Raw genomic sequence first — 27,567 nt, 5'->3', positions numbered from 1 at the left:
AAACATGAAAGCAAAGATAACCACTTTCAGTCTCAAAGGTCAAGCAAATATTTGGTGGGAAGACGTGAAAAATGTCAAAGGTATACATGAGGAAGATTTGACTTGGCATGCATTTGAAAGACTCTTCAAGAAGAATTACTTGTCAAAGAGGTACTATGATGACAGAGCTAAGGAGTTTTATGATTTGCAGATGGGTTCTATGACAGATGAGGAGTATACTAGCATGTTTTTGGAGTTGTTAAGATATGTGCCTTACCTCACGGAGGAGAACGCTAAGGTTTAGAGATTCATCAATGGATTTTCTGTTGCATATAGAGAACATATTGAGTTCTAAGATCCTAGATCATTGGAGGAGGCCATTTGAAAGTTGAAGCATTGTTATGAGCAGTCAAATCACAATGTTGAACCTAAGCATGACTATGAAAAGAAATGATAAAGCTAAAGGAAAATGGCCACAAAAGAGAGGAAGACCTCAAGATGCAAGCGAGAAAGAAAATGGAGCTCCTTACAAGAGATTCAATACAGCTGAGAAGGGACATGGAGAGCAGCAAGCTAGTTGGCGGTGGTAGGGAACCATTGTAGTGTTGGATATGTGGTAAGGATCATCATAAGAGGGATTGTATGGAGTATCATAGTGGTGGTGGAGCCAAGATATACAGTTCTTAGGAGGCGCATACAGTTGGTTATGTTGGTCATAGAATTCCTTGGATCTATGCAGTTGTGGACAACAGGTAGGCGGACCATCAGGCATTGATAATTGAGATGGACGGTAATCTTTGTGATCAAGTTGTTTCTATTTTGATTGATCTTGGATCTAACTATAGTTATACTAATCCCGACCTGGTGGATAAGTGTGTTTTGAGAAAAGAAGTGCATGCAAAATCTTGGTTGGTACAGTTGGCTACAGGGACAAAGAAGAGAGTTCACCATTGGGTGAGAGATTGTGCATTCGAGTTAAATGGTATGCCTACAGTAGTACATTTGAATGTATTTCCATTGGGATCGTATAGTATGATTTTGGGTATGGATTGGCTATACATTCACAGAACCAAGGCGGATTACTTTGACAAGGTCATTGAGTGTGTGGATGATACTGGGGAAAAGAGGAATTTGCAGGGCAAGAAGAAGCCTACATCAGTGAGGATGGTTATCTCTATGTAGAATAAGCATAGTTACAGAAAAGGTTGTGTGATGTTTGCATCACACATTTCTAGTGACAAGGGTAAGGAGGTTGAGATGCCGATGTGTTAAGAAAGTACCTAGTTTTGCAATAGTTTCAAGATGTATTTCTTGAGGACATTACAGAGTTTCCACCTCACGGGGAGGTAGACTTTTCTATTGAGATGTAGCTCCAACATCAAAAGTACCTTACATAATGAGGACACATGAGTCGGTAGAGTTGAAGTTATAGCTAAAGGAAATGTTGGACAAACGATACGTCAGACCAAGTGTATCGCCTTGGGGTGCACCAATGTTGTTCACAAAGAAGAAAGATGGTACTCTCAGATTGTGCATTCACTACAGGCAGCTGAACATGGTAACAATCAAGAACATGTACCCATTTTCGAGGATTGATGATTTGTTTGATCAGTTGAAGGAAACAACAATCTTCTCTAAGATCGACTTGAGATCGGGATACCATCATGTACGCATCATGAAGAGGATATCTTCAAGATTGCATTCAAGACCAGATATGGGCATTATGAGTTTGTTGTTGTTCCATTCGGTTGGACTAATGCTCCAACTACATTTATGTGTTTGATGAATAATGTGTTGCATCCTTATCTAGACAAGTTTTTTATTGTATTCATTGATGACATACTGGTATATTATAAGAATGAGGAAGAACATGCCGAGCATTTAGCCACAGCGTTGAGATTGTTAAGAGAGCATCAATTTTATGCTAAACTTAGAAAGTGCAACTTCTTTCAGACTTAGGTACATTATTTGGGGCATGCTGTCTCCAAGGATAACAATGCAGTAAGGGCCATCATGGAGTGGGAAGATCCTAAGAATGTGGATGAGGTGAGATCATTTATGGTATTGGCAAGTTATTACAGGAGGTTCATAAGGAACTTCTCACACATTGCATATCCTATCACATCATTGTAGCAAAAAGGTAAGAAGTTTGAATGGACAAAAGAATGTGAGGCTAGTTTTGAACAACTTAGTTGTTGACACATGCACCAGTGCTAAATATTGTAGATCCAGACAAGGAGTTTGTAGTGTGTACAAATGCTTTCAAGAGAGGACTGCGTGGAGTTCTCATGCATTAAGGATAGGTAGTGTGCTATGAGTCATGGAAATTGAATGAGCATGAGCAGAACTATCTGACGCATGATCTTGAGCTAACAACAATTATATATGCATTGAAGATGTGGAGGCACTATCTTCTTGGCAGGAGGTTTACATTGATGAGCGATCATAGTGGGTTGAGGTATTTGTTTGATCAGCCGAATCTAAATGCAAGGCAAGCTAGATGGTTGTCTACCCTTAGTGAGTTTGACTTCGAGATCAGATACATCAAAGGGGAGGTGAATCGGGTTGCATACGCTCTTAGTAAGAAGGTACAGGTAAATCATATAGCACCTATGAGCTCTTATAGGACAAAGATACAAGATAGGATCTTACAGGTAGGACAACGGCATGACAAATACATGGAGGTTATGCACAGGTTACAACGGAGCACAAGCACAGGTACATGTATAGGTGATCAGGATGCAAAGTATCATCTTACAACAGATGGTTTGGTGAGATTTAGAGACATGATCTATGTGTCGAATTGCAGTTAGCTCAAGAAGATTGTCTTGAGGGAGTTTCACGCGAACCCATACTCAGGTCATCCAGGATATTAGAAGACGTTGACAACGGTGAAGAAGGTCTACTATTGGCTGAATCTGAAGAAGGAAGTGGCAGAGTTCGTGGCTAGAAGTTTAGATTGTGAGCAGGTAAAGGTAGAATGTAAACATCCATGTGGTCTACTATGATCAATTGCGATTCCAGAATGGAAATGGGGAGATTTTTCCATGGATTTTGTTATCTCAAAATCAACCCCTGATAGGCTGTTGATCAGGTAGACCTTGAGTAACTATTTCAAACCTACTTTTGGCTGAGGCTTAGCCTCCCCAACTTGAGAGGGCTCTCTCACAAGATTAAAGGTTTTGATAATGAATAAGATGGCTAACTCTTTGAAGCAAATGAATAAGTATAAATGGTGGAAACACAACTAGAGCATATCCATTGGGCTTATGAAGTCAAAATTGTTTCAGTATAACAATGATATCAGCCTTACATAGAAGTCAGGGCATCCAGAATTCAACACATTTAGAACACACCAGAAACATATAGGACAACACAGTTTATAAATGTATGAGGGAAATTAGATCACAATCAATGATTTCTAAGTAATCACACATCCATACCACTACAAATATTGAGAAGAGGAAAATACAAGACATTATGAACATTGAATTCCTTCTGATTCCTGAGAAGGAAAGCCAAATACTGTATTACTAAAACAAAGTCTTACACACAACACAATATTCAAGTTTCTCTGAAATTTTCCAACCTTTTGTACATTAGCTTTTCTGCTATATATAGAGCTCTTTACATAACTGAGATTCCTCCTCCATCATGAGGGGAACTCGAATTCTTCCTATTATGACACCTATTGACACTTTAAACTAACTATTAAATGCAACTGACTGCTAACTGGAAGTTCTAGAGACCTAAAACAATTAGGAGTATAACTCCACATCATGTTGGTAATAGCATTTATTACAATCAAAACTCGTTCTCTAACAAATGGCCTTCTTCAGTTTAGCTTTGGTGGAGGTTTGAAATTCCTTGCTGGCCATTGATGCCTCATCCCTTTACTGCTCCTGGAAACTAGGAAACTGGTCCTGTTTTTTTGCTTTTGGTCTCCACAAGGATTTTCGAAATCAATTATCCCTGTTGTTCTTATTTAATTACACAAGAATGTATTGGACTGCCATGTTTTTCATGCACTGTAGACCTTCCTCGTAAACATGTGTGAAGACAAAACCTCTTTAATGCTGCTTGAAATATCATGAACCATACTAGCTGTGATCATTTTTATAACAAATAACTTATGGTTCATATATATCTTTCCTCTGCTTGTTTTGCCCTTGCTAGATGCTTGCACTTTATAAATGATCCTTTTCAAAAATTCCCTTTCAAAAAGATTTCCCCTTTGTCACTCAAAATTGGTCAACCGAATTATAACATGCAGCTACAGCGGTTTCGTAGCACGCTACGAAATTGTTGTGCATTAGGCATCACCTACAACAGTTTCGTAGAGCGCTACGAAACTGCTGTGTAATTCCAAAAACACAGTTTTAATGCCAAAATTTGCTATCTTGAGCTTTCTTTTTCTTGAAATGTCTTTTCCATCTGCCCTGAAGCTGTTCAAAACTGAATGTAGAGATACCATTCTTCAAGGAAAACTTCTAAAAGGTAAATCATCAAAATTTAGGACTTAGCCTTACTTGTTGTGTGATTTTCCTTAGCTAAGGAAGTCCTTCTCGTTGGCTTAGTTGTATCTTCAAATCCTCAATTTTCCTCTTCATAATTCTGATCCCAGCTCTCAGTCTTGTATTAACTTTTCTGATGTATTTTGCTTCCTTTACTGCAGGGACTGACCAGGTGTAGTATTGAGCATGACAGTTGACCACCTCGGGTATTGAAATTGTTTTGTCTTCCCACACAGCTTCCATTTTATTAAAATGAGCTTCCTTGATTGCATGTTTTCTTGAGGTTTTCTTCAGTCTAGCAATTTCAAGATTTGCTAACTTCAACTTCTTTTTCAACTCTTCAACACTATATTCCTCTTGAGAGATAACTGCCTTACCTCTATCGTTTTTATGCAGCTGTGATGATGTTTCTGATGAAGTCACAGGTCCTTCATGAGATGTTGTTACCTCCCTTGTTTCACTGGCTTCTGGCAACGTCTCTTGTATCTCCTTTGAATGCCTTGTCATAGGTCTTCTTGGCTTAAAAACAAATTCAGAAACTTGATCATCAAATTTGAGCTTTTTAGAGGTTTTGGTCTTTCTGGTTTTGCTTTTACCTGTTTCTATCAAGTCTGCTTGGACCAGTGGAGACTCCTCAGTGTCAATAGCTTGAAGCAAATCATTCAGACTTCCCTTTGAAACCGGGCTTGCCTCAGTAACCACTGTCTTGCCTTTTTCTTTAGCTAACTGGCTCCTGGTTACTCTTCTCTGGACTGCTTCACCTGTAGATTGTTCATGTACACCCTCTTTGATCTGAGTTTTCTCTTTCTGTGACTGTTGGGGTGTGTCTTGGATTACTAGTGGTCTTGTGGGTTCCTTTACCTATTTCCTAGCCTTCAATTTCACGAATCTCCTCGATCTTGTTTTTGCACAATGACTAACTGTTGGTGGAGAACTCTTCGTAGCCTGAGGACTGAGGCCAGTTTCATTCTTGAAGCCAGACATAAACATGAACACGGACCATTCCCTATCTATTTTCTGGAGCTCATGCAAAATGATCAATTTGACTAAGCCGTGATGAAACAACGAGGTCTCACAGGCTTCCTTCTTTAACTGAACCTTGTCACACATTTTGCCTAGGCTACGAAACAAGTAGAAAGGCAAATCAAGAGATATCTTTCCAGTGAAATGAAGTAGAAGCTTGAAGTGATAAGAATACACCTTATGATACCTCCCTTCGTAGGTGAAGTACCTCTGTATGCAGGTAAGTAAATTAGCATATGAATCTTTGACAAAACTTCTGGGCACTGACTTGTTTAAGTCTGAATCAATGAACTCCGGTTTCAGAAATTCCTTGCAGGGGGTCATGTCAAACTTGAAATTTTTAAACCATCTTTCTTGTCCCCTTAGAATCTTGGTGACTGTAGATATAATCTTTGGACAGATTGGCAATTCAAGCACCACAACTTTGGAATTCAGTCCTGTGAAATGTAAAGCAAATTCCCTGGTGACTTGCATATGGCCTCCTTGAAGTTTTTCGCGAAACCTCCAATAGCCAACCTGTTTGAAGGCTTGTTCGACTTCATTATTCTTTAGGATGATATATAAACCCTCAGGTTCATTCCTCAAAAATCTGCCTGACCTATGATCTTTTCTTTCTGCAGACCCCTCCATGAAACTCCAACAAAATGAAAATTTGAAAAAAATCGCATTATCTCAATCTCGATCGCTGCCTTGCTTGAAAACTGCCTCGCTTGATCTTCAAGGAATTCTAATTTGAACGCTTGCCAATTTGCTCCTCATGCATGGACCCAAACATAATTATGACTGTGAATACTTGGCTTCTTTTTGAAACTTGCAACCTAAGCGTACCAAGACATTAACGACCCTAATGATGAGGATAAGCGGTTGAATGTGATAGGAAAAGTGTATGCACTAACCACTGATGATGTAAGGATAACTGATTTTGATAGATTTGACAGCTAGATGAGATTTTCTATGGATCTGCACGAATCCCCGATTTCGTAGCGCAACCAGTGCAAAATCTGGGTTTTGTGCTATGAAAACACCTAGACTGGATTTTGCGCTACGAAAACTCCTAGACAGTTTCGTAGCACATAAGAACCTTGAAACAAGTTTTGACATATGGAGTTTATGTGTGATATGAGACCAATGATAGATAAGTACAGAGAATTGACCTCTTTTGACCATACCAACAAGACTCTATTCAAAAACTTAGACTCTAAAACAACATGGAAAAATTGGACCAAGATTGACACCAATCTTTTGAAAAAGAAAACCTGATGCTCAAAATTTGAAATTTTTCTTAAGTGATAACAGTGGCTCCACTTAGGATAGTGTGCCCTTGTGGTACACTAAGAACTTGCAGGTCGAGTGCTTTATCCTCTTATTGTAAACATAAATTTATTTGACAAGCATCCCCTTTAGACTTCTTGGGCCTTCACCTCGGGCTTAAGCCTTCTGTTTCAGCTTGTCATTATTATCAACAAAGAAAGACTGATAAAACGGATATATACAATGTTATGAGAAACTGATAGTATTTCAACAATGATAATGCTTAAGGAACCTGCCATTAACAGGCCCTCTAGCATATGGTTCTCCATCAATTTCCTGCAAAATGTAAGTGTTGTTTCCATGGAAAGCAGCAATCTGATAAGGACCTTTCCACAAATTCTCAAACTTACCGTGCTTACCCTTTTCTTCGATTCTGGCCTCCCATTTCAGCACTTTGTCATTGATCTGGAAACTAACTTCTTTGATCTTTTTATCAAATGTATTCTTGATTCTGTTCTGACTGTGCTGATGACTGTCATACACTTCATTTCTCTTCTCTTGTAGGGCTATCAGCTGATTGATTCTCCTTTGTACAACGTTTGGTTCCTCTTCTAATCCTTGAATTAGTTTCATTACAGGTACCCCAAGTGATGTTGGAAATATAGCTTCAACATCGTACACTAATTCATATGGCGAAGTAAAATAGATCTCTTTGTACAAATCCTATCAGCCCACAAATCATACTTCAATTTCAAATGCCAAGCTTTCTTGTTTTCATGCAGCAGCGTCTTAATGATCCTTACAATGATTTTGTTTGATGATTCAACAAGGCCATTTCCTTGCGGATAATAAGCAGTGGAATGTCCAAGAGTGATGTGATATTGGTGACAAAAATTAATCATTTTCTTGGACTTAAAAGCTTGAGCATTGTCAGTTATAATCTTCATTGGGCAACCAAATCTAGACAATATATTATTTTCTAGGAAAGAGATAATCACTGAATCATTAGCTTGCCTTGTTGGAACCGCTTCTATCCATTTGGTGAAATAATCGGTGGCTGTGAGAATCCAACGATGTTGTCCTGATGAAGGAGGATGAATTTCCCCAATAAAATCCAATCCCCATTGCTGGAAAGGCGCTTCAACATATATAGGAACCAAAGGCAAAGGCACAAGCTTCCTCTTTCCTTCAAATATTTGACATTCATGACATGTAGCTACCTTTTTATAAATGTCTCTGAACATAGTTGGCCAAAAATATCCAGCCCTTAGGACCTTGTTTGCAGCAGCTTTCCGATAATGGTGTCCTACACAATCTCCTTTATGAAATTCTTCAATCACTTTATCGGATTCTTCTTCAAGTAGACAGTTTAACAAAATCCCTCCTACATCTTTCCAAAACAAGTTTTGGTCATACACAAAATATCTTAAAGATTTCATCTTGACAAACCGTGCTTTGGACTTTGTTAAATTGGCAGGGGCTTTATTATGCTCAAGAACAAAAGCCACATCCTTGTACCATTCTGAAACCAAGAACTTCTCATTGATTTGGACCAATTCCTCCTCATTTTTAGAAAATTCTGCAATTTGGGCATCCAAATTAATGTCAAGACAATCCAGATTTGACTGAGTCATCAGCTTTGCCAAGCCTCGACCCTTTACCAATTTGGTAGGTTTAATGCAAATATCATACTCCAGCAACTTTGCTATCCATTTGCCTCTTTTTCCATCAGGATCTGCTTGTGTTAAGATGCCTTTTATTGCACTTGGAACATAAGTGACAATATGAGAATGTAAAACATAGATTTTGAAATCTTTTATGGCTTTCACCAAGGTGTAAGCTTGCTTTTCTAAAATGTTGTACTTCAGTTCAACATTTGCTAATGTCTTACTAAAGAAAGAAATAGGCTGTTCAATACCTTGTTTTCGTTTTTGTAGCAACACTCCAGCAATTGTTCTTGAGAAGCAAATGTAACAATAAGAAACTCCTTGGTAAAATCTGCGCTGATAAGTACCGGTGCTTGTGTAAGTGCCTTCTTGATTTCCTCAAAAGATTTCCTTGCTTCTGATGTCCACTTAAAGTCCACTCCTTTCTTCAACATCCTTGTTATATTCTTGACTATTTCAGCAAAATTTGGAATGAAGCACCTAACAAAATTCACCTTTCCAAGAAAAGATTGAATCTCTTTCCTGCTTCTTGGCAGATCTTGCTTTAGAATTGCATTGACTCTATTAGGATCAATCTTAATGATATGACCAAGTAGCTTGCCTGATGTTAAAGAAAAAACACTTTTAGTGGGATTAAGAGAAATACCAAACTTTCTACATTTTAGCATAATTTTTTCAAGGTGCTTCAAATGATCTTCTTCTCTCTTTGAAAAAACTGTGATGTCATCAAGATAAACCACCACTGATTTGTCCTTTTCTTCAGCAAAGGTAATATCCATTGCTCTTTGGAAAGTGGCCCCTGCATTCATGAGACCGAAAGGCATTTTGGCATACATGAACGTTCCCCATGGCATTGTGAACGCTGTCTTCTCTTGATCATCCGGATGCACAAGAATCTGATTATACCCTAAGAAACCATCAAGCATAGACATTCTTTGTGAACCAACAGTATTCTGCAGAATTAAATCCATCTTGGGAAGAGGATAGTTATCTTTCAATGAAGCCTTATTCAAATTTCTGAAGTCTATACAAATCCCGATCTCTCCATTCTTCTTTCTAACTGGATCTAAATTTGCAAGCCAATTTGAGAACCTGATTGGAACAATGATTTTAGCATCAAAGAGTTTCTTAATTTCCCTTTCAATCAGTGGCATGAGAAGAGGATTGATTCTTCTTAACTTCTGCTTGAAAGGTTTCTCATTCTCTTTAATAGGAATAGTATGCTGAATAATAGAAGAATCATATTGTTTTAAATCAACATAGCTCCATGCAAAAACATCAACAAACCTTTTCATCATCTCAACATATTTAGTTTTCATCTCAGCTGAAAGAAACTTTGAGATCTTAACCATCTTAGGCACAACTGAATTTCCTAAATTGCAGCTCTCTATTTCCTCCTCATCAGCCTGTAATTTTGGAGCTTTGAACACATCATTTTGATCAAACAGCTTCTCAAGAGGAATGAGACCCTTAGGTATTAAATTGTTTTTTAATTGTAAGACTTCAGACTTTTCCTTTGACTCCACAAACATATTTTGTTGATCCATTTGAGTGCTTTCAAATTCTTCCTTTAATTCAATGAAATTCTTTACCCGTTGATCATCTTCAAAGACCTACCAATTAGTGATGTTATCTGGTATAGCTGGTCAATGATGAACCTCCACCTCATACTTTTCAGAAGAATGAATATGAATAACAAATAGACTGGTGGAAACAGCAAGGGAATCTGCAATGGAGTTCTGATCTCTAGTTTTGATAGTGAAAGAATATGCATGAAACTTTTCCATCATGTCTAACACTAAATTTCTATATGCTCTCATCCTTACATCCGTTGTTTGATAAGCACCTTCCACTTGTCTAATCACCAATTCAGAATCTCCAAAAACAGAAATGTTTCTAGCTTTCAATTTTAGCAAAACTTTTAAGCCCAAAATTAGAGATTCATATTCAGCCATATTATTGGTGCAATCAAAGTTTAGTTTGTAGGAGTAAAACTTACTGTCATCATTTGGACTTGTGATCCAAATTCCATCTCCTGCCCCTTCTCTTCCTGTCGATCCATCAAAGTACAATGACCACTTGCTCATTGTCTTTTTTTCATCTTCTTGCTGATTTCCTAGGTGTTGATTTTCTGAAAGCATCTCCTCCGATTCACCATCAACTGACTCATTGAAAAGGATGGCTGATCCAAGTCTAGTATCAAATGAATAAATGGGAAAATTTTGAGGTTTGTCTTTGCTGCTTACCATATAAGCCATTCTAGTCTCCCGATACAATCTCCTTTGCTCACCAAAAACAGGGATAGTAGCATAGGTAAGGTCCATCTGCATTGTGCCTTTGATTTTCGCTGCCCACGATCTTGACAACAACATCCCAAACTTGGGTGGAATGTCAGCTACAACAATGTCCATGACAATTGTTTTTGCTGGAATTTGTGTTAGACCCACAACAACATCTTTAATTAAACCAATGCATTGAACTCTTTTTGAATCAAAGGAGAATAAATCTTTATATGGTCTTGTTACCTGTAATCCTAACCTTTCCATGATTACCTTGGGCATGAGGTTATGAGAGGCCTCCAAATCCAACATAGCATTATGTAAGGTCATATCATGAATACTAATGCTTATATAAAAAGGAGGAAATTCTTCATTCTGATCATCTTCAAATCTTGGACCCAAGTATATAATAGGATTATCTTCTTGTACATTTAAGATATCAGCCACTCCTGGTTGTGAATTAAGCATCTCTACAATCTTGCTTCTGTATTTATCTACTTTCAGAATTTCACTAAAAGGGACTGATATTTTGATTTTTGCAATTTCATTCTCAATATTGAAAACAGAAACCGTTTTCTCAATTTCTTTAGTAGGAGATGGAGTTTGAATGTCCTTCTTGCCAAGTGGAGAATCATTTTTACCTTCAGCAGCCTTTGGGTTGTATTTCTTGTCTTCAACAGCCTTTGGAGCATCCTTCTTGGGCTGCATTTTGTTTGCTGTAATTGGCACATTTCTATTCCTGAGATTGTACTATTTCTGCATTTCAAAGATAGCATGTTAATAACCCTTTAAATAATCTGAAGGCTCCTCCCCTTGTTTGGTCACACTGGACTCATCATTTTCTTCCTTAGTCATGAAAATCCCTGACACCTCTTCATCAAGACAATGGATGGAATCTTCAGTAATTTCAGGCTCATCTTCTTCATCAACCAAGTTCTGTTGAAAAGGAGGTCTTACTGGAGGATCAGGCTGTTGATTCCTATTTTCTCTTGGCCTTTGCTGGTTTTGAGGTCTTCTAAATTGAGGATTTATAAATTGAGGCTCCTGCTGCATAGGAGGAGCAAAGGTATTTCCAAGAGCCAACCGATCCATCAGCTTCTCCATGGTCTTCATCATTGAGTCAATCTTATCTTCTGGAGCTGAAGAGGAAGGTTTCTCTTCTTCTTTCAATTTAGCTTTTCCCATATTTGATTTTTTGGCAGCAACCATGTTTACTTCCACTTTAATTGCATCATTTTTCATATCATCTAGTGTAGCAGAGTCTCTCTCTCTCAGAAACAGATAGAAATCAGAATCAAAGGCTTCAACATATCTCATTTGTGCCAAAGCTTCCAGAGGTTTTAAACGAACTGGGATGGAATTAAACACTTTGTTAAACCTCTTTGAGAAGTTTTGAACGGTCTCATTAGGTTCCCTTCTAAGGTTATTGTATTCAGAAAGAGCTTGAACCAGATTAGTTCTATTTCCCCACTTCCTTAGAAAGCTATCTTCAAACTCTACCCATTTATGAATGCTTCTAGCTGGAAGGGCTTTAAACCATTTTCTAACTTCTCCAATGAAGGTTTGTGCAAATAATCTTAGTTTCACATCTTCATCGTCAACTTCCTCTTTGTCAACAAAATCATTGAATCTGTCTACATGTTCTTCTGCTGTGATTTCTCCATCACCACCCCATGTTGGAATTCTTGCAACATATTTGCTAGGAAGGTCATGTAAAATAACAGGGAGTGCTAGTGGAGCATACCTAGCAGGTACGGCCATGATTAACGGAGGAACAGTGATGACAGGTACTGAAGGGACAGAGGAATACAACTGATATGAGGCGGATTGCTTGGTGTTTGAAAACCACTAGGACTAGTAGAAGCAGAGGATGAGGTGCTAATATGAAAAGGACTACTTGGGCTTTGCAAACCACTGACAAATGTACTCCAATTTGGAAGGGGAGGACCAGCTTTAGATTTTAGTAAGACTTCAAAAGGGTCAAGTTCTTTAAGTTTATCTAAATCTTCCCTTTCTAACAATAATTCAAAAGTAACAACTTCCCAAAATTCCTCTTTATCTTTTTGTGAAACCAAAGATGAAGTATCAATCCCTCTTTTTTGCAAATCTAAAATAATTCCAATGAGTTCTTCTTCGTTTTCTGATCTCAACAACACCTCATGAATTTTGTCATCAACTATTTTATCCTCAGGACTTCTTGAAAATTCAGAGAGCAAAGATTTTGAAAAAGATGAAGTACCTGGTGTTTCAGTAAATCTTTGTCTTCTCCTTGAAAGTGTGTTTGGATTGTCCACAGGAGTAGGTGGATTTGGGTTAGGATTGCTCCGTGTATATCTCCCTCTTGAAGCCACCTTTCAAAATTTTTGAAAATGTATGGAGTCACCAAGGTAGATTGCAACGTCGAAAAGTTTTCTGAGCTCCTGCTACCTTCAGAAGTTCAGCCTCTTGATTTCGAGAATGAATAATCTTCAGGCTCCCGGCAGACACACCAAAATGTTATCTCACAATCAACCCCTGATAGGCTGCTGATCAGGTATACCTTGAGTAACTGTTTCAAACCTACTTTTGGCTGAGGCTTAGCCTCCCCAACCTGAGAGGGCTCTCTCACAAGATTAAAGGTTTTGATAATGAATAAGATGGCTAACTCTTTGAAGAAAATGAATAAGTATAAATGGTCAAAACACAACTAGAGCATATCCATTGGGCTTATGGAGTCAAAATCGTTTCAGTATAACAATGATATTATCCGTACATAGAATTCAGGGTATCGAGAATTCAACACATTTAGAACACAACAGAAACATATAGGACAACACAATTTATAAATGTGTGAAGGAAATTAGATAACAATCAGTGTTTTCTAAGTAATCACACATTCATACCACTGCAAATATTGAGAAGAGGACAATACAAGACATTCTAAACATTGAATTCCTTCTGATTCCTGAGAAGCAAAGCCAAATACTGTATTACTAAAACAGACTCTTACACACAGCACAATATTCAAGTTTCTCTGAAATTTTCCAACCCTTTGTACATCAGCTTTTCTGCTATATATAGAGCTCTTTACATAACTGAGATTCCTCCTCCAGCATGAGGGGAACTCGAATTCTTCCTATTATGACACCTATTGATACTTTAAACTAACTATTAAATGCAACTGACTGCTAACTGGAAGTTCTAGAGACCTAAAACAGTTAGGAGTATAACTCCACATCATGTTGGTAATGGCATTTATTACAATCCAAACTCGTTCTTTGACAAATGGCCTTCTTCAGTTTAGCTTTGGTGGAGGTTTGAAATTCCTTGCTGGCCCTTGATGCCTCATCCCTTTACTGCTCCTGGAAACTAGGAAACTGCTCTTGTTTTTTTGCTTTTGGTCTGCACAAGGATTTTCGAAATCAATTATCCCTGTTGTTCTTCTTTAATTACACAAAAATGTATTAGACTGCCATGTTTTTCATGCACTGTAGACCTTCCCCGTAAACATGTGTGAAGACAAAATCTCCTTAATGCTGCTTGAAATTTCATGAACCATACTAGCTGTGATCATTTTTATAACAAATAACTTATGGTTCATATATATCTTTCCTCTGCGTGTTTTGCCCTTGCTCGATGCTTGCACTTTATAAATGATCATTTTCAAAAATTCCCTTTCAAAAAGATTTCCCCTTTGTCACTCAAAATTGGTCAATCGAATTATAACATGCAGCTATAGCAGTTTCGTAGCGTGCTACGAAATTGCTGTGCATTGTAATTCCAAAAACACAGTTTTAATGCGAGCTTTCTTTTTCTTGAAATGTCTTTTTCATCTGCCCTGAAGCTGTTCAAAACTGAATGCAGAGATACCATTCCTCAAGGAAAACTTCAAAAAGGTAAATCATCAAAATTTAGGACTTAGCCTTACTTGCTGTGTGATTTTCCTTAGCTAAGGAAGTCCTTCCTGCTGACTTAGTTGTATCTTCAAATCCTCAATTTTCCTCTTCATAATTCTGATCCCAGCTCTCAGTCTTGTATTAACTTTTCTGATGTATTTTGCTTCCTTTATTGCAGGGACTGACCAAGTGTAGTATTGAGCATGACAGTTGACCACCTCGGGTATTGAAATTGTTTTGTCTTCCCACAGAGCCTCCATTTTATTAAAATGATCTTCCTTGATTGCATGTTTTCTTGAGGCTTTCTTCAGTCTAGCAATTTTAAGATTTGCTAACTTCAACTTCTTTTTCAACTCTTCAACACTATATTCCTCTTGAGAGATAACTGCCTTACCTCTATCATTTTTATGCAGCTGTGATGATGTTTTTGATGAAGTCACAGGTCCTTCATGAGATTTTGTTGCCTCCCCTGTTTCACTGGCTTCTGGCAGCGTCTCTTGTATCTCCTTTGAATTCCTTGTCACAGGTATTCTTGGCTTAAAAACAAATTCAGAAACTTGATCATCAAATTTGAGCTTTTTAGAGGTTTTGGTCTTTCTAGTTTTGCTTTTACTGTTTCTATCAAGTCTGCTCGGACCAGAGGAGACTCCTCAATGTCAATAGCTTGAAGAAAATCATTCAGACTTCCCTTTGAAACCAGGCTTGCCTCAGTAACCACTTTCTTTCCTTTTTCTTTAGCTAACTGGCTCCTGGTTACTCTTCTATGGACTGCTTCACCTGTAGATTGTTCATGTACACCCTCTTTGATCTGAGTTTTCTCTTTCTGTGACTATTGGGGTGTATCTTGGATTACTAGTGGTCTTGTGGGTTCTTTTACCTGTTTCCTAGTGTTATAGACATTTTTGTGCCTCGCGACATGGAGCATGAAATGTCAAAAATTACAGGGATCCTCAGTCCCTAAACATGTTGTTCTTACCCCTAAAAGAACAAGGTCATCAAACAACAGCACTTCCAATCAGTTCTCCACCTGAAAACACTTCAAAACAGGCTAATTTTGGATCATGTCAGCTGCTCCACTGAGCATCTGCGCTGGAATGCAACTGCTCCTCCTTGTACCTGCGCTGGAAGTCAAATCTAATGAAGGCTACCTGCGCTGGGCGAGATTGGCCAAGTGGCACAGTCATTCTGCAAGGTGTCAACTGCCCAGGAAGCTTCCAAACTGACACTTGGTTCATGAGATTCGCCCTGTGATGAGTAAGAGGTACTTGATCACCATGTGTAAGCAAGGATCTCCAAGTGGACTCAAGAACTGAAGATTAACTGAAGAGGGAGAGGACACTAGTCAGCTCTATGCCAGCCTCAAGCTGACTCATCCTCTCTTCTTCTCTCCTATATATAGAGCTCTTCTATGAGGACTAAGGAGGCTGGAATTTTGTGTAAAGTAAGGAGGTGCTGTTGGTTTACAGTTAGAGCTATTGGGTGATTGTTTTACTAGAGGTGAAGAGGAGAGTTCTTGCTGCTGGGGAGGTGCTGCTGGATTGGAGCCATCATTGGTTGTAACCTTCTCAGAACCCTGTTACTTCTATCAATAAAGTTTTGCATGTTCTCCTATATACTTGTATTGCATTGATGTATTGTATTTACATGTATATTTGATTCACCCTAATCCATGCTTCAGTTATGAGTACATGTATCTTGTAGTTTCCTCTCTCGTTTTGTGCAGGATCTGTGTGTAGCTGGACCGGCAAAGAGAGCAAGGAGTTGGGAACAAGAGACAAGGAGAGAGGACAAGGATCGACTAAGCGAAAGACACCAGGTTGGTTGGCCTTCTTTTCATTCTCTCTGTACTTTCATAAAGGAAATCATCAAAGCTTTACTTTCAGTTGTTGCTAAAGACTGTCACCTTTAGAGTAGGGATAGGGTCATCCGCATCGGATACTTTTCCCCACAACAAACTGGCGACTCCGCTGGGGAACCTAGTATCTTGTTGGTGTTTTTAGTATTTTGCTATTCATTTCTTGAAGAAAAGAGTACCAAATCGAAAAAGCTTTTGACTATATCAAAAGCGAAGTAGAGGGACTGCTACTCTTGCTCATTTGCTGAGCAAATTCAAGATTTAAAGAGCTAATCTACAAAAGAATCTTTACTCTTTGTGATAGATCTTCATCCTCTTGATCATCCCTTAGCCTGTACTTGACCTATAGCTTTTTATTTCAGCAAAAACAGTGCATTTTTGAGCTTTTTATGACCCGGAAAACTTTGTAGACGTAACTCTCGTGTCCCAGAGCAGGCTGTCCACAAGCAGTCTGCATTACAGCGCAGGTACTCCCTTCGGGAACTGCGCTGAGAGTCAAACTGACAGACCAGAGCCTGCGCTGGTCCAGTTAGCGTTTGTCTTGCTCAGTTTTCCCATTGTGTCTCAGCCCTGTTTTCACTGATTTTTTGCTGATTGCTTGCTGGTCATTGTACTTGCTGTAAACCACTTCTCCTTGACATTATTCCGCCTCAGTTGTGTGATGAAACTGTGAATGTTCTTTTTGTATTTCTTGCTTCAGTTACAGTTTCCCATTGTGAAAAGCGAACCAGTATAGCTGTGACCTCTTAGATCCTGAACTGTAAAAGTGTCTTTGTGATCTTAAGAGCTAGTTTTATTACTGTTCATGGCTGTTTGAGTTTGTTTGTTTTTCATCTTATGGTTTGAATTCGTATATTTTTAGTGTTAAAACAAGTACCTGTAAGGTGTCTTTTCATGTTAGACGAAACTTGTTTGTTTACACTTCAAATTGAATTCGAAAATTATACAACAATTTCCTTTTGTCTACATCAACATTAAGGGAAAAGAAAAGAAATACATGCATCTTGCATTTGCATTTTTGATAAGTTTGTGTGTCTGATCTAGGAGAAAGTGCATTAGTTTGTGCTTTGTGCTCTGTGTGGAAAGATATTGTTTTTCTCTCCCCTCAGTAGTTAGGATTTTCAAAGCTAAAAAGATTGTAAAAGCTTGCTTATCATTTTAGTTGCATTTAGGAATTTGTACCAATACATCTCGTGGTGATCCTGAAAGACAAACTGATAAACAAGATCAACTTAAAATATATTGAATGAATCTAAAAACGCATTGTAACATAACGCTCACAATAGAGGTCTAGGTAGAGACGTGTTCCGGCGTCGTTAAACGTAGTGACTGTCGATCTCTACGAAGGTGGGTGATTCCTCCTGAGGGACGATAGCACTAATACGGACTTGTGCTCCCGCGTACCGTCGCGTATATTGGGAGACCCCTATAGGCAATTATCCTTTATCCTTAGGAAGCCGTGTCGACCGCCCTACTGATCGCGATGCAGTGAACACAACATTCACGAAGATCGACCACCCGTACCGTAAAACGTATTCTGTGGTTTCGCGAAAGGTTTGGCACACCCTCTGCCTAGATCTCCAGAGCAGTTTCTTTTGGCCCTTTTCAAACTCTATAACTGAAAAGGTCCAACCGAGCATTTGTCACTTCGGGCTCGTTAATACATCGAAGGCGACTAGAGTCATCTTTAGCTTTTTCTCGACTCTTAAAACATGAAAAAGCAAAGTTGTGTCTAAAAGCGTCTAATAAAATTCATTCAATACGGAAACATAATTCCCCTTTTTGTATTTTAGTTGATCAAGTAATCCGCAACCGTGGAGGAAAGTCAATTAAAACTCCGTCGTTCGGGGAGACTTGCGAGTCAACCACCTTTGTCTCCGGAACCGAGAGTAGTACGGACAAAGCGAACTCGCTGGACCAGGTCAAAATCTCCTTTTAAAGTTAGAACGGAAGTTCCAACAACATCTGAGATTCTGGTCACTCCCAATATTTCTGGAATCCCTGCCTCTATTGAAGAAGTTCAACAGCAACAGAAGGACAGTGGTACTGATCCTAGTCTGAAGACAAGTACTTGCATAACTGAACCAGTTCCATTTGAAACCGGTCCACAGAGTCTTGTTGTTCAAACGACTGTCGCTGTCGAAGCAACCCCTTCTTCGGCACCAGAAATCTTTTACGGACCTGACAGTCTTCCTCTTCCTCCTGGTCTGATTGCAATAGAGGAAATCGTAGAGGACCAGCAAGCAAATACTCCAATTCATTTTGGAGTAGGTACCCCTCTTTTTCCTTCTGCATCAGAAGTTTGTCTATCGCCACCAGAAGTTCCTGAAGAATCGTTAGGAAGTTTATTGGATAGACTTAAAATGTCTGAACAACCGTCGACATCTAGGACTGTGCCAAATGACACAGCGATAGCAGAAGCTCCTGCTGTCACTCCAACGATGTTTGCCGGCATACCATCTGTCCCAACTAGTTCTCATCAACTAGAAGGAGTCCACCCAGGGACTATTATGACAACTTGGTCTGTTCCAGTTTGTTCTTCCGGTATAATACCCGGTAATTCTTATGTTGAAACTAGACAAATTGATCCCTTTGGGAATCAGTTTGGGCCATCCAATCCTCAAAGGCCATCTATACCCTTGAGCTCCGGATTATTACCGTATGGGGGGCAATATGCCCTTTCACTTCCCCTTCCGGGGGGATACCCATACGGCAGTTTTCAACAACATTCAGGTTTGACTGAAGTAACGACGAGTGGTTGGGTACCTATGTTACCCCAACAACCAAGAGTTGTATATTCCATGCAACAGTGTGTACCTATGTCTAGTATCCCGACGACGCCAGCAATTGTAACCGTGTCGCAAGTTCAATCGATGCCTGTTGTATGTCAACCCCAAGTTGTAATGCAACAACCTATTGACCCTGCAACACAACCACAATCGCCAACTGCCGGGACGACACAGATACAAACGGGAACTATAACCCCGCATCTTGGTCCGTCGGTTAGTGTCGCACAGCAAAACATGGCTTCACAACCATGGATGGTGCAATACCAACAACCTCAGTTTCAACAGGTGTACCAGGGATCTGAACAACAAATCTTTGCGAATAGTGGGCAACCCTATATTCAGAACGAGTTAAATCAACCACTTTACAGTGGCCAAGCCCACCAGCCGTATCAGTCATATCAACATCAGTTGCATTATGCTGGTATGCAAAGACCTACTGCTCAGGCGATTCCATCGTACCCTGGGTACGCCTCGCCAAACCTGAATCAGCAGTTGCCATTCGTGGCGACCCTAGAATTACCAGATTTACATCGATTAACGAACGATCCAATCGCCTATGCCCATTGGTGGCCAGCGATTCCTCACAAACTTCCTTCGGACATTCCTAAATTCAATGGAAATCCTGGCGAAGACCCGTCGAATCATGTGATGACATTCCATCTGTGGTGTTCATCGAATACCTTGAATGATGATTCGATAAGGCTTCGTCTTTTCCAGAGGACATTGACTGGTCCGGCGGCCAAATGGTATATTGAATTACCTAGAGCCTCGTTCGACAATTTTAGTTCCCTAGCCACGACTTTCTTAACACACTTTCAGTTACCTATAAGGTACGAAACTGGAACGGAGATCTTGACCAATTTCAAGCAGACAACGGCCACACATATATCAGATCATATACATGAGTGGCGTCGTCGTCGCAGAATGGTAAAGACCTATGTTCCAGATCAGCTATTGGCTGAGTGGTTTATAAAGTCGCTTCTGCCTGCTATAACAGAAGATGTGGCCAAGGGAGGCGTCGTAACAGAGGAGCAGGTTATTGCTCGTGCTCAATATTTGGACTTAGTATATACTCAGTCGGGCACGCTCTATGATAAGATACCTGACGCCCCCAGACCGGAATTTTCAATCCCTCCTCCTCCCGGATCAAATAGTGACTCTCATGCCGGTGATGGCGTGATTGGAACTGCAAACGCTAAGTCGACAAGGGATTCAGATAAGAAAGCCTGTAAGACTTCGAATCAAAAAGCAAATCAAGAGATTCTTGCTTCAGAGGTAAATGCTGTATCTACGGATAAAGGCAAAAACTCCAATCAACCAGGAAGCAAGAAGAATCAAAACAAAGGGAAGAAGAAGAAACAAGGAGAGTCATCTCCTCGAAAAACTTCTTCAAGCCCTCCTCGAGATAGGAAACCACCTTATGGGTGTCAGATATGTGATGAGGATCACTGGACGAGAGAATGTCCATACAAAGCTGATCTAAAAAGATTCTTAAAGAGTTCGCAAACTCCAGCTGTGTTAACTGATCCGTTTCCCGATCGAGGAAAAAATCTGGTTGGTAGTGGAAATGCTTCATCGTCGCAAGTGCTTATGTTATCGATATCGAAGCAACAAGATGATGCTTTAATTTCGACAAGGAACAAAGATTACGGGAATCCACAAGTGTCGAACGATAAAGGTAAAGATCAACCTAGCAGTTCGACAACAACTTCGGCAGAAGTTGTACCCCCCATCACACATGAATTAACAATAAAACCGCCAAAGGGAGTAGTACACAAGTCGACATTTAATCCTCGTGCCAGAGCGGCACAACATTATAATATAGTGGAAGATTTGGCGCAATCGCCATCTGCTATGTCGACTCTTGAGGTACTACAACATTGCCCATCCCAAAGGCAGACATTGTTATCAGCAATTGGTGGGGTGGATCCTAAAGATTCCAATCTTGTATCCTTTGATCACAAAGGATATGATCCTCAGTTACCAGCTCAACTAGCTTTCCTCATCCAAGTGAAAGCCCTCAACAAAACTGTTCATCGAACAATTATTGATGAGGGGGCATCGACATGTATTATGTCGATGAGTGGCTGGAAAACTTTAGGATCTCCAACCTTGACGCGATCATCAACAACATTAAAAGCATTCGACGGAAGGACATATACCCCTTACGGTATCCTTAGTAACTTGAGAGTTGAACTAGGGGGCAAAATAGTAGAAATAGATGTTGAAGTCATCGATGGCAATCTTGACTATAACATCCTACTGGGAAGACCATGGATTTATGCCATGGAAGCTGTTGTGTCGACCTATTTTAGGAAAATCGCATTCCCCTTTCAAGGAGGGATTACGATCATTGACCAACAAAATTTTCTCCCTAATGGTTCACAAGTTACGGGAAGCGTTCCTCTGATCCATGGAAGCGACCATTCGTTTCAAAATATCGGAGTAGGTCTCCTAAAAGACCCTGCCTTAATGGGTACTTTCACCCTACCGCCTCCAATTAATCCGGCGGGAGTGGCCACGGTGGAAACCTACAAAATGAAATCTAATCCAATCTTCTGGTTGGATTCGGAAGATTCCTAGATATTTGGTCGGCTTCGAGGATAGTTCCTATCTCAGGTCAACCTCGTTAAAAAATGAAAAACCATGAGGATAGTTCTTTTACTATGTCAACCTCATTAAAAAATGAAACAATCCCCTTTCCAGATCTCAATGGTAAACCTTCATTCCAATCAACAAAGTTGAATGCAATGAAGCTTGGGGGGCATGCACCTCGGTTGCATTATTATGCTGGGGGCATAACGAGCAGTTTTAGCACATAGTTCATGCTCGTTAAAAAATAAACGCAAGATCCGAGCAGTTTTAGCGCATAGTTCATGCTCGTTAAAAAATAAACATAAGTTGTGAGCAATCTTCCCTTAGAGTTCAAGCTCACCCAGAAAAAATGAACCGGTAAATAACCTTGGTAAATGTAACCTTTGACAGCCATATTAAAGCCCTTGGTCGTGTTCTTGCAGTCTCACCTCCATCCGTTCATTTGGCCAATCGTTCATCTCCATATGTGTGTTTACCCATTTTGAGGAACAACTGCGAAGAGTGATTTCACCTAGCCATCCTTGTGACACTGCCGTGATTGGAAAATTCCAACCTGTACCTGGAATCTGCTGCTATCCCTGTTTATCACTCGTTCCTCAAAAGACGAGTCTTCTTTGAGCTCTTTTCACTGACTCGTAAAATATGAAAAGTTTGCCGAGTTTTGGCCTTCCAGCTCGTTAAATGACCGGAACGCTATCCCTCCTCTAGATTTTAATCTTTTTGGACCTGAGGGATTATTGCACAAAAGGATCGAGCGCTTGTCTTGTTCGGCTCGTTAAAAGTACCGAACAGCCATCCCTTCTGTATTGTTTTATACTTTTTCGGACTTAAGGGGTTAGCTGACGAAAAAGGAATTATGGAGTTAACTTTCTGTACCTTTTCAGACTCTCTAAAAATGAAAAGGACCGAGTTTTCTTTGTCGTTAGACTCGTTAAAATGATTAAATAGCGACAAACTTGTCTTTAGACGAGAACGAGTTTCCCTATCGCTAAGCTCGTTAAATCATAGCGATAGGCTTGCCCGAAGGGCAGGTTATAGAACAAGCATATGTTATCCTCCTCAAGCTTGACAAAAATAAAGAGGTACTGGTCAGAAATGACTGGGGAAAAATTGGGAGAACATCAAAGTTTAATGGTAGCAAGTCACTCTTGAACATGACACTTTTCCTCCGTACCACATCGGGTTGGGTTGTTTCATTCACCGGTCTCATCACCATGGTCCTCGCCAAACCATCCACATTTGGGGTAATGCTACCGATCCATCGCATCAGTGTCGTTATATGTTCAAGAGGGGTCATTCTGAAAGTGTCAACCATGTCCCATCCACTGCCATACATTATCCTTCATCCATTCATGATCGCCACCCTGAAGCATATATCACAGTTTGTTTTCACCTCCACTAAAATCATTAGCTCCGTTCCGTGCCATTGATGTGGGATTCATTAAGGCCCTCCTTTGACGGATCGCTTCTTGTCGACTTCAGCCCATTATCCAAGAAGTTGATCTAGGAACAACCCCATCAGTAATTTGAAGCTTGCATGCCTCAATGGCAAGTTTCTCACTTCCGGCGACAGGTATACATCAATGACCTTCGACCAGAAGATTTTGCGTGGCGTTCGACGCCAAGTCCTTTATTCACGCCACGTGAATTGTACTGCAGTACCTTGAGGGTCATCGTCATTATTGGTGATTCCTCTCGCGCTTGTTAACGGTTTTCATTATTGACCGGTAATCAAGCGATGTCTTTCCATGTTCGACTTCAGCAAAATTCTCACATGGATCGACTTGTACTTAGAGTGAAGATCGAACGAGTTTGAAGACCCCAGATCTAGTTTCATCCATCCGGGCTGCGATACATATTCAGGAAATATAAAAGCATTTGTCATGTACATCATTGCAGCAGATGATCATCCTACTCAAAGGATGATAATTTCAGCAGAAAATTATCAGTCTACCTTCAGACGATCGTCTGTCATATGTACCAAAATGTATTTATAAAAGCTGAGCATGGGAATGCCCGCCTCAGCTAGATCATGAAAATAGAATGAAAAATAATGTATTGTATTGTATTGTATTACAGGGCGCCTCCTCAGCACTGGAATGAACTTCGGACCCTCTAGATAAAGCATTTCACCCGATAAACGGCCTCATACTTTAGGGGGCAACTGTTATAGACATTTTTGTGCCTCGCGACATGGAGCATGAAATGTCAAAAATTACAGGGATCCTCAGTCCCTAAACATGTTGTTCTTACCCCTAAAAGAACAAGGTCATCAAACAACAGCACTTCCAATCAGTTCTCCACCTGAAAACACTTCAAAACAGGCTAATTTTGGATCATGTCAGCTGCTCCACTGAGCATCTGCGCTGGAATGCAACTGCTCCTCCTTGTACCTGCGCTGGAAGTCAAATCTAATGAAGGCTACCTGCGCTGGGCGAGATTGGCCAAGTGGCACAGTCATTCTGCAAGGTGTCAACTGCCCAGGAAGCTTCCAAACTGACACTTGGTTCATGAGATTCGCCCTGTGATGAGTAAGAGGTACTTGATCACCATGTGTAAGCAAGGATCTCCAAGTGGACTCAAGAACTGAAGATTAACTGAAGAGGGAGAGGACACTAGTCAGCTCTATGCCAGCCTCAAGCTGACTCATCCTCTCTTCTTCTCTCCTATATATAGAGCTCTTCTATGAGGACTAAGGAGGCTGGAATTTTGTGTAAAGTAAGGAGGTGTTGTTGGTTTACAGTTAGAGCTATTGGGTGATTGTTTTACTAGAGGTGAAGAGGAGAGTTCTTGCTGCTGGGGAGGTGCTGCTGGATTGGAGCCATCATTGGTTGTAACCTTCTCAGAACCCTGTTACTTCTATCAATAAAGTTTTGCATGTTCTCCTATATACTTGTATTGCATTGATGTATTGTATTTACATGTATATTTGATTCACCCTAATCCATGCTTCAGTTATGAGTACATGTATCTTGTAGTTTCCTCTCTCGTTTTGTGCAGGATCTGTGTGTAGCTGGACCGGCAAAGAGAGCAAGGAGCTGGGAACAAGAGACAAGGAGAGAGGACAAGGATCGACTAAGCGAAAGACACCAAGTTGGTTGGCCTTCTTTTCATTCTCTCTGTACTTTCATAAAGGAAATCATCAAAGCTTTACTTTCAGTTGTTGCTAAAGACTGTCACCTTTAGAGTAGGGATAGGGTCATCCGCATCAGATACTTTTCCCCACAACACCTAGCCTTCAATTTCACGAATCTCCTTAATCTTGTTTCTGCACAATGACTAACTGCTGGTGGAGAACCCTTCGTAGCCTGAGGACTAAGGCCAGTTTCATTCTTGAAACCAGACATAAAAATGAACATGGACCACTCCCTATCTATTTTCTGGAGCTCATGCAAAACGATCAATTTGACTAAGCCGTGATGAAACAACGAGGTCTCACAGGCTTCCTTCTTTAACTGAACCTTGTCACACATTTTTCCTAGGCTACAAAACAAGTAGAAAGGCAAATCAAGAGATATATTTCCAGTGAAATGAAGCAGAAGCGTGAAGTGATAAGAATACACCTTATGATACCTCCCTTCGTAGGTGAAGTACCTCTGTATGCAGGTAAGTAAATTAGCATATGAATCTTTGACAAAACTTCTGGGCACTGAGTTGTTTAAGTCTGAATCAATGAACTCCGGTTTCAGAAATTCCTTGCAGGGGGTCATGTCAAACTTGAAATTTTTAAACCATCTTTCCTGTCCCCTTGGAATCTCAGTGACTGTAGATATAACCTCTGGAAAGATTGGCAATTCAAGCACCCCAACTTTGGAATTCAATCCTATGAAATTTAAAGCAAATTCCTTGGTGACTTGCATATGGCCTCCTTGAAGTTTTTCGCAAAACCTCCAACAGCCAACCTATTTGAAGGCTTGTTCGACTTCATTATTCTTTAGGATGATATCTACACCCTTAGGTTTATTCCTCAGAAATTTGTCTGACCTATGATCTTTTCTTTCTGCAGACCGCTCCATGAAACTCCAGCAAAATGAAAATTTGAAAAAATTCGCACTGTCTCAATCTCGATGGCTACCTTGCTTGAAAACTACCTCGCTTGATCTTCAAGGAATTCTAATTTGAATGCTTTCCAATTTGCTCCTCATGCATGAACCCAAACATAATTATGACTGTGAATACTTGGCTTCTTTTTGAAACTTGCAACCTGAGCGTACCAAGACATTAATGACCCTAATGATGAGGATAAGCGGTTGAATGTGATAGGAAAAGTGTATGCACTGACCACTGATGATGTAAGGATAACTGATTTTGATAGATTTGACAGCTGGATGAGATTTTCTACAGATCTGCACAAATCCCCGATTTCGTAGCGCAACTAGTGCAAAATATGGGTTTTGCGCTACGAAAACACCTAGATTGGGTTTTGCACTACGAAAACTCCTAGACAGTTTCGTAGTGCATAAGAACCTTGAAACAAGTTTTGACATATGGAGTTTATGTGTGATATGAGACCAATGATAGATAAGTATAGAGAATTGACCTCTTTTGACCATACTAACAAGACTCTATTCAAAAACTTAGACTCTAAAACAACATGGAAAAACCAGAGCAAGACTGACACCAATCTTTTGAAAAAGAAAAACTGATGCTCAGAATTTGAAATTTTTCTTAAGTGATAACAGATTTCATCGCAGGTCTTCCAAGGACAGTGAGGCAACATGATTACATTATGGTTGTGGTCAACATGTTGAGCAAGGTAGCTCACTTCATTCTAGTAAAGACTACATATTCAGCAAGTGAGGTAGCACAAGTGTTCATTAGAGAGATAGTGAGATTTCATGGTGTTCCAAAGAAGATTGTGTCAGACAGGGTGAAAATTTCACTTCCAAGTTTTGGAAGCAGTTATTTGCAGGCTTGGGTACATAGTTGGCCTTCAGTAAAACTTATCATCTGCAGACAGATGGACAAATAGAGAGGGTCAACAAGATCTTGGAGGATATGTTGAGGATGTACGTGATGCACCAACAAAAGAAATGGGAGGAGTATCTTCCATTGGTTGAGTTCACATACAACAATGGTTATTAGGAGTCATTGAGGATGAGTCCTTTCGAGGCATTGTATGGGCGGAGTTGTAACACTCTCATCAGCTGGAGTGGTCTAGTGAACAAGGTACTTATTGGACCAAATATGTTGGCTGACATGGAGCAGGAAATGCATGTTATAAAGAATAATCTAAAGGCAACACATGATAGATAGAAGATTTATGTGGATCAACATAGGGTATTCAAGGAGTTTCAGGTTGGGGAGAATGTGTATTTGCGCATCAAACCCAAGAAAATATATTTGAGGATTAGTTCATGTGCCAAGCTGGCACCATGGTATTGCGGGCCTTTTGAGATCCTTGAGAGGATTGGACCAGTGGCATATCGACTTCCATTGCCTCCAACAGTGAAATTCCACGATGTTTTCCATATTTCATTGCCTAAAAATATATATAAAGGATGTTGATCATGTTATTGATTGGTCTTTATTACAGGTGGAGCAAGAAGGAGAGTTCCAGCCAGAGCCTCAGTACATATTGCAGCGGAAACATCTCATGCTCAAGAACAGAGACATAGAGCAAGTTAAAGTACAGTGGAAGCACTTTGGGCCCGAATAAGCTGCATGGGAGATGGTGGATCAGATGCAGACACTGTATCCTTCATTGTTCGTTGGTCGAGGCAAAGCAATTTTGGTTTGA

At 39.9% G+C, this 27,567-nt stretch overlaps 1 pseudogene; it reads right to left on the bottom strand.

The window, feature by feature from the left end:
* The window catches only part of LOC149145993 (RNA polymerase II C-terminal domain phosphatase-like 4), an 81,288-nt pseudogene that overhangs the window by 13,748 nt on the left and 39,973 nt on the right, over nucleotides 1-27,567 (bottom strand).

Source organism: Pinus tabuliformis, chromosome X (assembly GCF_031772625.1).
Source record: "Pinus tabuliformis cultivar Carrire ecotype Pingquan chromosome X, CPIR1, whole genome shotgun sequence".
NCBI classification, from domain to species: Eukaryota; Viridiplantae; Streptophyta; class Pinopsida; order Pinales; family Pinaceae; genus Pinus; species Pinus tabuliformis.
This window is presented reverse-complemented; position numbering and strand designations above follow the sequence as displayed.